The sequence below is a fragment of the Mandrillus leucophaeus genome, unplaced genomic scaffold, assembly GCF_000951045.1.
Source record: "Mandrillus leucophaeus isolate KB7577 unplaced genomic scaffold, Mleu.le_1.0 Scaffold131, whole genome shotgun sequence".
Taxonomy (NCBI): Eukaryota; Metazoa; Chordata; class Mammalia; order Primates; family Cercopithecidae; genus Mandrillus; species Mandrillus leucophaeus.
This window is the reverse complement of record NW_012101266.1, coordinates 1,840,426-1,850,615: the sequence shown is the minus strand read 5'-3', so window position 1 is coordinate 1,850,615 and position 10,190 is coordinate 1,840,426.

Genomic DNA, 10,190 nt, shown 5'->3' with positions numbered 1-10,190 from the left:
GTAGATCTTCCTCCATCCCTTTATTTTGAGCCTATGTGTGTCTCTGCATGTGAGATGGGTCTCCTGAATACAGCACACTGATGAGTCTTGACTCTTTACCCAATTTGCCAGTCTGTGTCTTTTAATTGGAGCATTTAGCCTATTTACATTTAAGGTTAATATTGTTTTGTTGAATTTTATCCTGTCATTATGACGTTAGCTGGTTATTTTGCTTGTTATTTGATGCAGTTTCTTCCTAGTATCAATGGTCTTTACATTTTGGCATATTTTTTCAATGACTGGTACTAGTTGTTCCTTTCCATGTTTAGTGCTTCCTTCAGGAGCTCTCGTAGAGCAGGCCTGGTAGTGACAAAATCTCTAAGCATTTGCTTGTCTGTAAAGGATTTTATTTCTCCTTCATTTATGAAACTTAGTTTGGCTGGATATGAGATTCTGGGTTGAGAATTCTTTTCTTTAAGAATGTTGAATATTGGTCCTCACTCTTTTCTGGCTTGGAGAGTTTCTGCTGAAAGATCCGCTGTTAGTCTGATGGGTTTCCCTTTGTGGGTAACCCGACCTTTCTCTCAGGCTGCCCTTAACATTTTTTCCTTTATTTCAACTTTGGTGAATCTGACAATTATGTGTCTTGGAGTTGCTCTTCTCGAGGAGTCTTTGTGGCATTCTCTGTATTTCCTGAATTTGAATGTTGGCCTGCCTTGGTAGGTTGGGAAGTTCTCCTGGATAATATCCTGCAGAGTGTTTTCCAACTTGGTTCCATTCTCCCCATCGCTTTCAGGTACACCAATTAGACATAGATTTGGTCTTTTCACATAGTCCCATATTTCTTGGAGGCTTTGTTCGTTTCTTTTTACTCTTTTTTTCTCTAAACTTCTCTTCTCACTTCATTTCATTCATTTGATCTTCAATCACTGATACCCTTTCTTCCAGTTAATCAAATCAGTTACTGAAGCTTGTGCGTTTGTCACGTAGTTCTCGTGCCATAGTTTTGAGCTCTATCAGGCCATTTAAGGACTTCTCTACATTGGTTATTCTAGTTAGCCATTCGTCTAATCTTTTTTCAAGGTTTTTAGCTTCTTTGCGATGGGTTTGAACTTCCTTCTTTAGCTCGGAGAAGTTTGATCATCTGAAGCCTTCTTCTCTCAACTCGTCAAAGTCATTCTCCATACAGCTTTGTTCCCTTGCTGGCGAGGAGCTGTGTTCCTTTGGAGTGGGGAGAGGCACTCTGATTTTTAGAATTTTCAGCTTTTCTGCTCTGTTTTTTCCCCATCTTTGTGGTTTTATCTACCTTTGGTCTTTGATGATGGTGACTTACAGTTGGAGTTTTGGTGTCGATGTCCTTTCTGTTTGTTAGTTTTCCTTCTAAAAGTCAGGATGCTCAGCTGCAGGTCTGTTGGAGTTTGCTGGAGGTCCACTCCAGACCCTGTTTGCCTGGGTTTCAGCAGTGAAGCCTGCAGAAGAGTGAATATTGCTGAACAGCAAATGTTGCTGCTGATCATTCCTTTGGAAGCTTCATCTTAGATGGGCACCCGGTTGTGTGAGGTTTCAGTCTGCCTCTACTGGGGGGTGCCTCCCAGTTAGGCTACTCGGGGGTCAGGGACCCACTTGAAGAGGCAGTCTGTCCATTCTCAGATCTCAAACTCCATGCTGGGAGAACCACTACTCTCTTCAAAGCTGTCAGACAGGGATATTTAAATCTGCAGAAGTTTCTGCTGCCTTTTGTTTGGCTATGCCCTGCCCCCAGAGGTGGAGTTTACAGAGGCAGGCAGGCCTCCTTGAGCTGCAGTGGGCTCCACCCAGTTTGAGCTTCCCAGCCACTTTGTTTACCTACTCAAGCCTCAGCAATGGTGGGTGCCCCTCCCCAAGCCTCACTGCTGCCTTGCAGTTTGATCTCAGACTGCTGTGCTAGCAATGAGGGAAGCCCTGTGTGCGTGGGACCCTCTGAACCAGGCGCAGGATATAATCTCCTGGTGTGCTGTTTGCTAAGACCCTTGGAAAAGCGCAGTATTAGGATTGGAGTGACCCAATTTTCCAGGTGCTGTGTGTCATGGTTTCCCTTGGCTAGGAAAGGGAATTCCCTTACCCCTTTCGCCCCCTGGGTGAGGCCATGCCTTGCTGTGCTTTGGCTCTCACTCGGTGGGCTGCACCCACTGTCCTGCACCCACTGTCTGACATGCCCCAGTGAGATGAACCCAGTACCTCAGTTGGAAATGCAGAAATCACCCATCTTCTGTGTTGCTCATGCTGGGAGCTATAGCCTGGAGCTGTACCTATTGGGCCATCTTGGAACTGATACCCCTCTCCAAATTCTTTAATCCATGTTTTATAGTTTTCATTATAGAGATATTTCACTTCTTTGGTTAATTCCTAGGTATTTAATTTCATTTGTGGTTGTTGTAAATGAGATTACTTAATTTTTTTCTTTCAGATTGTTCACTATTGGTATATAGAAATGCTGCTGATTTTTGTATGTTGAGTTTGTATCCTGCAACTTTACTGAATTTGTTTATCAGTTGTAATAGTTTTTTGGTAGAGTTTTTAGGTTTCTTCCGAATATAAGAGCATATCCTCTGCAAATAAGGATAATTTGACTTCTTCCTCTCTGATTTGGATGCTCATTATTTTTTCTCTTGTCTCATTGCTCTAGCTAGTACTTCTTGTACTATGTTGAACCACAGTGTTGAAAGTGGGCATCCTTATATTCCAAATCTTAGAGGAAAGGCTTTCAGTTTTTCCCCATTCAGTATGATATGAGCAGTGGGTCTATTGCATATGGCTTTTATTATGTTGAGGTATGTTCCTTCTATACCTAGTTTTTCTAGGGTTTTTTTTCATGAAGGGATGTTGAAATTTATCAAATGCTTTTCTAATGTCAATTAAAATGATCATATGGTTTTTGTCCTTCATTCTGTTGATATGATGTATCGCATTGATTTATTTGCATATGTTGAACCATGCTTGCATCCCTGGGATAAATCCCACTTGGTCATGATGAATGATCTTTTTAACACGTTATCGAATTTGGTTTGCTAGTATTTTGTTGAGGATTTTTGCATCAATATTCATCAGAGATATTGGCCTGCAGTTTTCTTTTTTAATGTGTCTGTGTCAGGTTTTGGTACCGGGGTAATACTGGCCTCATAGAATGAGTTTGGAAGTAGTCCCTTCTCTATTTTTTGGAATTGCTCGAGTAGGATTGGTATTAGTTTTTCTTTAAATGTTTGGTAGAATTCAGCAGTGAAGTCATTGAGTCCTGGCCTTTTCTTTACTGGGAGACATTTTATTACGGATTCACCTTGTTTCTTGTTATTGGTCTCTTCAGGCTTTGGACTTCTTCATGGTTCAATCTTATAGGTTGTATGTATCTAGGGATTTGTCTATTTCTTCTAGGTTTTTCAGTTTATTGGCATATAGTTGTTCATACTAGCCACTGATGATCATCTGACTTTCTGTGGTATAAATTGTAATGTCTCCTTTTTCATCTCTGATTTATTTGGATCTTTTCTCTTATTTTCTTAGTCTGGCTAAAGGTTTGTCAATTTTGTTTAACTTTTCAAAAATCCAACTTTTTGTTTCATTGATATTTTGTATTGTCTTCTTTCAATTTCACTTAGTTCTGCTCTGATTTTTATTATTTATTTGATTAATTTTGCATTTGGTGTGCTCTTGCTTTTCTAGTTCTTTAAGGTGCATTGTTAGTTTGTTTGAAGTTTTTCTTCCTTTTTGATGTTGTAGGTACTTGTAGGTATAACATTTGCTCTCAGAGCTGCTTTTGCTGTGCCTCATAGGTTTTGGTATGTTGTGTTTCCATTATCATTTGCTTCAAAAATTTTTTCAATTTCCTTCTTAATTTCTTCATTGACCCACTGGTCATTCAGGAGCATATGTTTAATTTCCATGTGTTTGTATAGCTTCCAAAATTCCTCTTGTTATTGATTTCTAGTTTTATTTCATTGTGATAAGAGAAGATGCTTGACATGATTTCATCTTTTTGAATGTTTTTAGACATGCTTGGTGACTTAACATATGATCTGTCCTTGGGAATAACCCATATTCTGAGGAAAAAAATTTGTATTCTGTAGCTACTGGATGAAATGTTCTGTAAATATCTATTAGGTCAATTTGGTCTATAGTGCAGACTAAGTGTGATGTTTCTTTGTTTATTCATCTGCAAGATCTTTCCAATGCTGAATGTGGTGTGTCGAAGTCGTCAGCTATTATTACATTGATGTCTGTCTCTCTCTTCAGCTCTAATAATATTTCCTTTATCTATCTATGTGCTCCAGTGTTGGGTGCATATATAAGATTGTTATATCCTCTTGCTGGATTGACCCCTTTATTATCATATAGTGGCCTTCTTTGTCTCCTTGTATAGTTTTTGTCTTAAAATCTATTTTGTCTGATATAAGTATAGGTACTCCTGCTCCTTTTCAGTTTCTATTGGCATGGATTATCTTTTTTCCTCCCCTTTCTTTTATTTCTATGTGTGTCTTCATAGGTGAACTGTATTTCCTGTATGCAACAGATCACTAGGTCCTGTTTTTTTTTAAATCCATGCAGCCATTTCATGTCTTTTGATAGAATAATTTAGTCCATTTATATTCGTTGTTAATATTGATAAGTAAGGACTTACTCCTACCATTTTCTTATTTGTTTTCTGGTCTTCTCTCCCTTCTTTCTTCTCTTTCTGTTTTCCTTTTAGTGAAGGTACTTTTCTTTGGTGATATGATTTAGTTTCTTGCTTTTCATTTTTTCTGTATTCATTATATGTTTTTTGGTTTGAGGTTACCATGTGGCTTGCAAATAGTATCTTATAACCCATTATTTTAAGTTGATAACAACTGTTTGCATAAACAAGCAAGCCAAAGGAAAGCTAATAAAGATGTTATGCCTTAATTTTGTCTCCTGATTTTTAACTTTTTGTTATTTCTATTTGTATGTTATTGTACTATCTGTGTCTTGAAAAGTCATTGTAGTAATTATGTTTGATTGGTCCATCATTCAGTCCTTCTACTTAAGATGGTTTATACACTGCAGCTACAGGTTTTTAATATTCTGTGCACTTACTATTACCAGTGAGTTTTTTTTTTTGGTTTTTTTTTGTTTTTTTTTTTGTTTTTTTACCTTCAGATGATTTGTTATTGCTCATTAGCATCCTTTCTTTCTGACTGAAGCACTCCCTTTAGCATTTCTTGTATGATAGGTGTGGTGTTGATTAAATCCCTCAGTTTTTGTTTGTCTGAAAAAGTCTTTGTTTTTCCTTCATGTTTGAAGGATATTTTCATGGATATATTACTTCTAGGGTAAACTTTTTTCCTTCAGCACTTTAAATATGTCATGCCACTCTCTCCTGGTTTGTAAGGTTTCCACTGAAAAGTCTGGTGCCAGATGTATTGGAGCTCCATTGTATGTTATTTGTGTTTTTTTTTTTTTTTTTTTTTTTTTTTCTCTTGCTGCTTTTAGGATCCTCTTTTAATTCTTGACCTTTGGGAGTTTGACAACAAAATGCCTTGAGGTTGTGTTCTTTGGGTTAAATCTGCTTGGTGTTCTATAACATTCTTATACTTGGATATTGATATCTTTCTCTAGGTTTGGAAAACTTTCTGTTATTATTAATTTGAATAAACTTTTTGCTCCTATCTCATTCTCCACCTCCTCTTTAAAGCCAACAACTCTTAGTTTTGCCCTTTTGAGACTATTTTCTAGATCCTGCAGATGTGCTTCTTTTTTTTTTTTTAATCTTTTTTTTCTTTTGTCTCCTCTGACTGTATATTTTCAAACAGCCTGTCTTTAAGCTCAATGAATTCTTTCTTCTTGATCAGTTCTTCTATGAAAAGACTCTGGTGTATTCTTCAATATGTCAGTTGTGTTTTTCTGGTCCTCAATTTCTGCTTAATTTTTAAAAATTATTTCAATCTCTTTGTTAAATTTGACATATAGAACTCTGAGTTCCTTCTGTGCGTTATCTTGAATTTATTTGAATTTCCTCAAAACAGCTACTTTGAATTCCTTTTCTGAAAGATTTCATATTTCTATTTCTCCAGGATTGATTCCTAGTGCCTTATTTCATTCATTTGATGAGGTTATGTTTTCTTGGATGGTCTTGATACTGGTGGATGTTTGTCTGTGTAGGCATTGAAGAGATAGGTATTTACTGTTGTCTTCTCAGTCAGGACTTAGCACTTGTCCTTGAGAATACTTTTTTTGAAAGGACTTGGGTATTGTGATCTAAGCTGTATCTGCTTCAGTGTGCACCCCAAGCCCAGTAACGCTGTGGTCCTTGCAGACTCCTAGAGGTACCACCTTGATGGTCTTGGACAAGATCTGGAAAAATTCTCTGTATTACCAGGCAGAGACTTTTGTTCTCTTCCCTTACTTTCTCCCAAACAAACACAGTCTCTCTCTTCTGAGCCACCCGGAGCTGGGGATGAAGTGATGCAAACTCCCATGAGGCCACCACCACTATGATTGTACTGGGTCAGACCTGAAGGCAGCACAGCACTAGGTCTCACTGAAAGCCTACTATAACCACTCCCTGGCTACCACTTATGTTCACTTCAGGCCCTGTGACTCTACTGTCAGCAGGTGGTAAAGCCAGAGAGGCTTGTGTCCTTCCCTTCAGAGTGGTGAGTTCCCTGAGGCCCTAGGCATTTTCAGAGGTGCCATCCAGAAGTCAGGGACTAGAGTCAAAAACCTTAGAAGTTTACCTGGTGTCCTATTGTACTGCAGCTGAGTTGGCACTCAAACCAGAAGATGCAGCCTTTCCCATTCTTCCCTCCCCTTTCCAAAGGAAGAGGAGCCACACCTCATGGTGTGAGTGGCAGTGGGATGCTCTTTTATAGCCACACTCTCTTTTCTCTCACTCTCACCCCCTCCTTCACCACTGGCAACCATTAATTGATTTTTCATTTTTATACTTTCCTTATTCCAGGAATGTTTTATAAGTGGAATTACACAGTATATAACATTTTGGCATTGACTTTTTTTTCCCCTCTCTGCGTAATTCTCTGAAGATTCATCCAAGTTTGATCATTTTATTGCTAAGTAGTATTCAAAGTAAGAAAGTACCACAGTTTGTTTAATAACTTACCTATTGAAGGATATCTGAGTTGTTTCTTGTTTTTGGCTATTATGAATGAGCTGTTATGTAGGTTTTTGTATGTAGGTTTTTCATTTCTTTGGGATAAATGCCCAATGATGTAATTGCGGGGTAATAAGGTAGTTATATGTTTCAGCTGCCATACTTTTGGCTATAACATTTTACATTTCTAGCAGCAGTGTATGAATGATTCAACATCCTCATCAATATTTGATGTTGTCACTATTTTTTATTGTAATCATTTTGATAGGTGTGTAGTGATACACTGTGGTTTTACTTTGCATTTTCCTAATGGCTAATGATATTGAATATCATTTCATGTGCTTAGGCTTCCGAGTAGCTAGGACCAGAGCCATATGCTACCACCCCCAGCTAATTTTTAAAAATTTCTTTTTGTAGAGATGGGTTCTTGCTATGTTGCGCAGGTTGGTCTGGAACTCCTGGGCTCAAGGGATTCTCTCACCTCCACCTCTCAAAGTGCTGGAATTACAGGCATGAGCCACTGTGCTTGGTCAGTGATATTGTTTTAATTTTGGTGTTCTTGTGTCTGTTGCTAATATATAGAAATACAATTGATGTAATTTTATCTTCGGCCCTGTAACTTTGCTGAATTCATTTATAGAAGTTTTCTCTCTCTTTCTTTTTTCCTTTTCTTTCTTCTTTACCTTTTTTCCTCCTCTTCCTCCCCCTCCTGCTTTTTCTCCTCCTCCTCTTCTTTCTGTAGATTTTCTGAGATTTTCTACACAATCATGTCACCTGGAAATAGGAAATTTTATTTCTTTCGTTCTCACTTGTGTGACTTTTGTTTCCCTTTTGTGCCCTTTGCACTGGCTTGAACATCCAGTTGTATGATAAGAGCATTATTATTAAGAACATTGAGAGTAGATGGCTTTGCCATGTTCCTGATCTAACACTCAGTTTTACCATCAATGTTAGCTGTAGGCTTTGTGTAGATTCTCTCTACTGCATTGTGAAAGTTCCTCTCTATTCCTACTTTTATAAGAACAACTTTTTAAAAAAAAACATATGGGGTCTTTCTATGTTGTCAGGATGGCCTCAAACTCCCAGGCTCAAGTAACCTTCTCACCTCAGCCTCCCCAGTAGCTGGGACTATAGGAGTACCACACCAACCCAACTAGAATGAGTATTTTTAAATGCTTTAAAAATTTTCTCATCAGTTGATTTTCTTTTCTTCAGCCTATGTGATTTTTCTTTTTTAGCCTATAAATAGTGGATTATACCGATTGAATTTTGAATGTTGAATCAATCTTGCATCCTTGGAATAGACCCCACTTGGTCATGGTGTGTAATTCTTTATACATATTGCTGAATTCTGTTTTCTAATATTTTGTTAATAATTTTTGCATCTATATTTATTAGGAATATTGGTATGTAGTTTTCTTTTTTGTACTATCTTTGTCTGATTTGGTATCAGGGTTTTACTAACTTCATAAAATGAATTGAGAAATCATCTCTCTTCCTCTTTTCCTGGAAGAGATTGTGTAGAATTAATGTTAATTCTTCTTTAAACATTTGACAGAATTGCCCAGTGAAACTATGTAGTCATGGAGATTTCTTTTTTGGGAGTTTAACAATTACAAATTCAATTTCCTTTATAGTTATAGGGCATGCAATGTACTTATTTAATATTGGGTGAGTTTTAGCAGTTTATGTTTTTTGAGAAATTTGTCCATTTCATCTAAGTTGTCAAATTCATGTCCATAGCATTGTTTGTGGGGTTCCCTTGCTATTTTTTTGATGTCTGCAGGGTCTGTAATTATATCTTCTGCTTCATTCTCAATATTCTCAATTTTCTAGGAGTGGCAGGCTCCCTGGTTTGTTCTTAATATGTGTATATTTTTAGTTACACAAGTTATATGTTGGTACATTTTTGTTATAGAATTCTAACCATCCAGAGTATGAAATATAAGGAGTAGAGCTCTCTTTCATTATCTTCTGCACCTGTTCCTCTCATCCTCCTTCTTGACTCAGAGGTAAGGAAAGTGAACAGTTTGGGGTGTGTCTTCCGGGACTGTGACTCCTACCCCTAAGTAATATTTGGTCACCTGGTGGACATTTTTTCTCCGAGTCTTCAAGGATCAGAAGGAGCTTTGATGATGAAACTGGTGGTGGGGAAAGTCAAGGAGGAAAAGAGGAAAGCCAGAGGGGGAGGTCAGAGGGAGGAACAAACAGCCATCTTTCTCTGCTATAAGAGGAGGCTCCTTCTATCTAGTGTCCCCACATGTTCCCCACATGAAGGCTATGACTTCAGGGGCAGATGTAGAATCGGCTTGTTTGGTGGTGTACCAGATGAAGGAAAATATCTGATCTTTCAGCAAATTCTGTTATCTCTTCCTTCAAAATACATCCAGAAGATGACCATTATCCATTATTTTCACAACTAACTTTGTGATCCAAACCAGTCTCATCTCTCTCCTGGATTATTGCAAAAGGCCCACTGTTCTCTCTGATTCTGCCTTTGCCTTCTAAAAGTCTATTCTCAACACAGTTACCAGAGTGATCTTTTCAAATGTAATTTCTCATGCAAAACTCTCCAAGCTTCCCATGTCACTGAATCTAAAACTAATCAATTAGCTAGACCTAACTACCTGTTTACAAGGCAATGCAGCTAATAGGGGAACATCTTAGATAACATCACAAGGACACAATCAACCATTTCCAAACTGTGGAAAATTCTGGAATATAAATTAGTTTTTTCCAACAGGTAAATGCCTTTAAAAAGGAGGGAGAACTGTTGTAGATTAAAAGATGTGATGTTGACCAATCGCAATGTGTGGACTTTGTTTGAATCTTGATCTCAACAACACAGTTATACAAAGATATTTTAGCATATTTGGAGGAAATTGAGTATGGCTTGGTTATTAAATTATATAAAATAATTATGGTTAAATTCATTTGGTGAGATAATGATATTTCTGTTATCCTTTTTAAAAGTTCATATCTTTGGAGGTACATACTGCTGCTTTCAAGGAGAAATGACATAATGTCTGGAATTTGCTTTAAAATACAGCAAATCCCCCACTCCTCTATCTCAAATACCTAAATAAAAAGAAATGAACAAAAGATTAAAAGT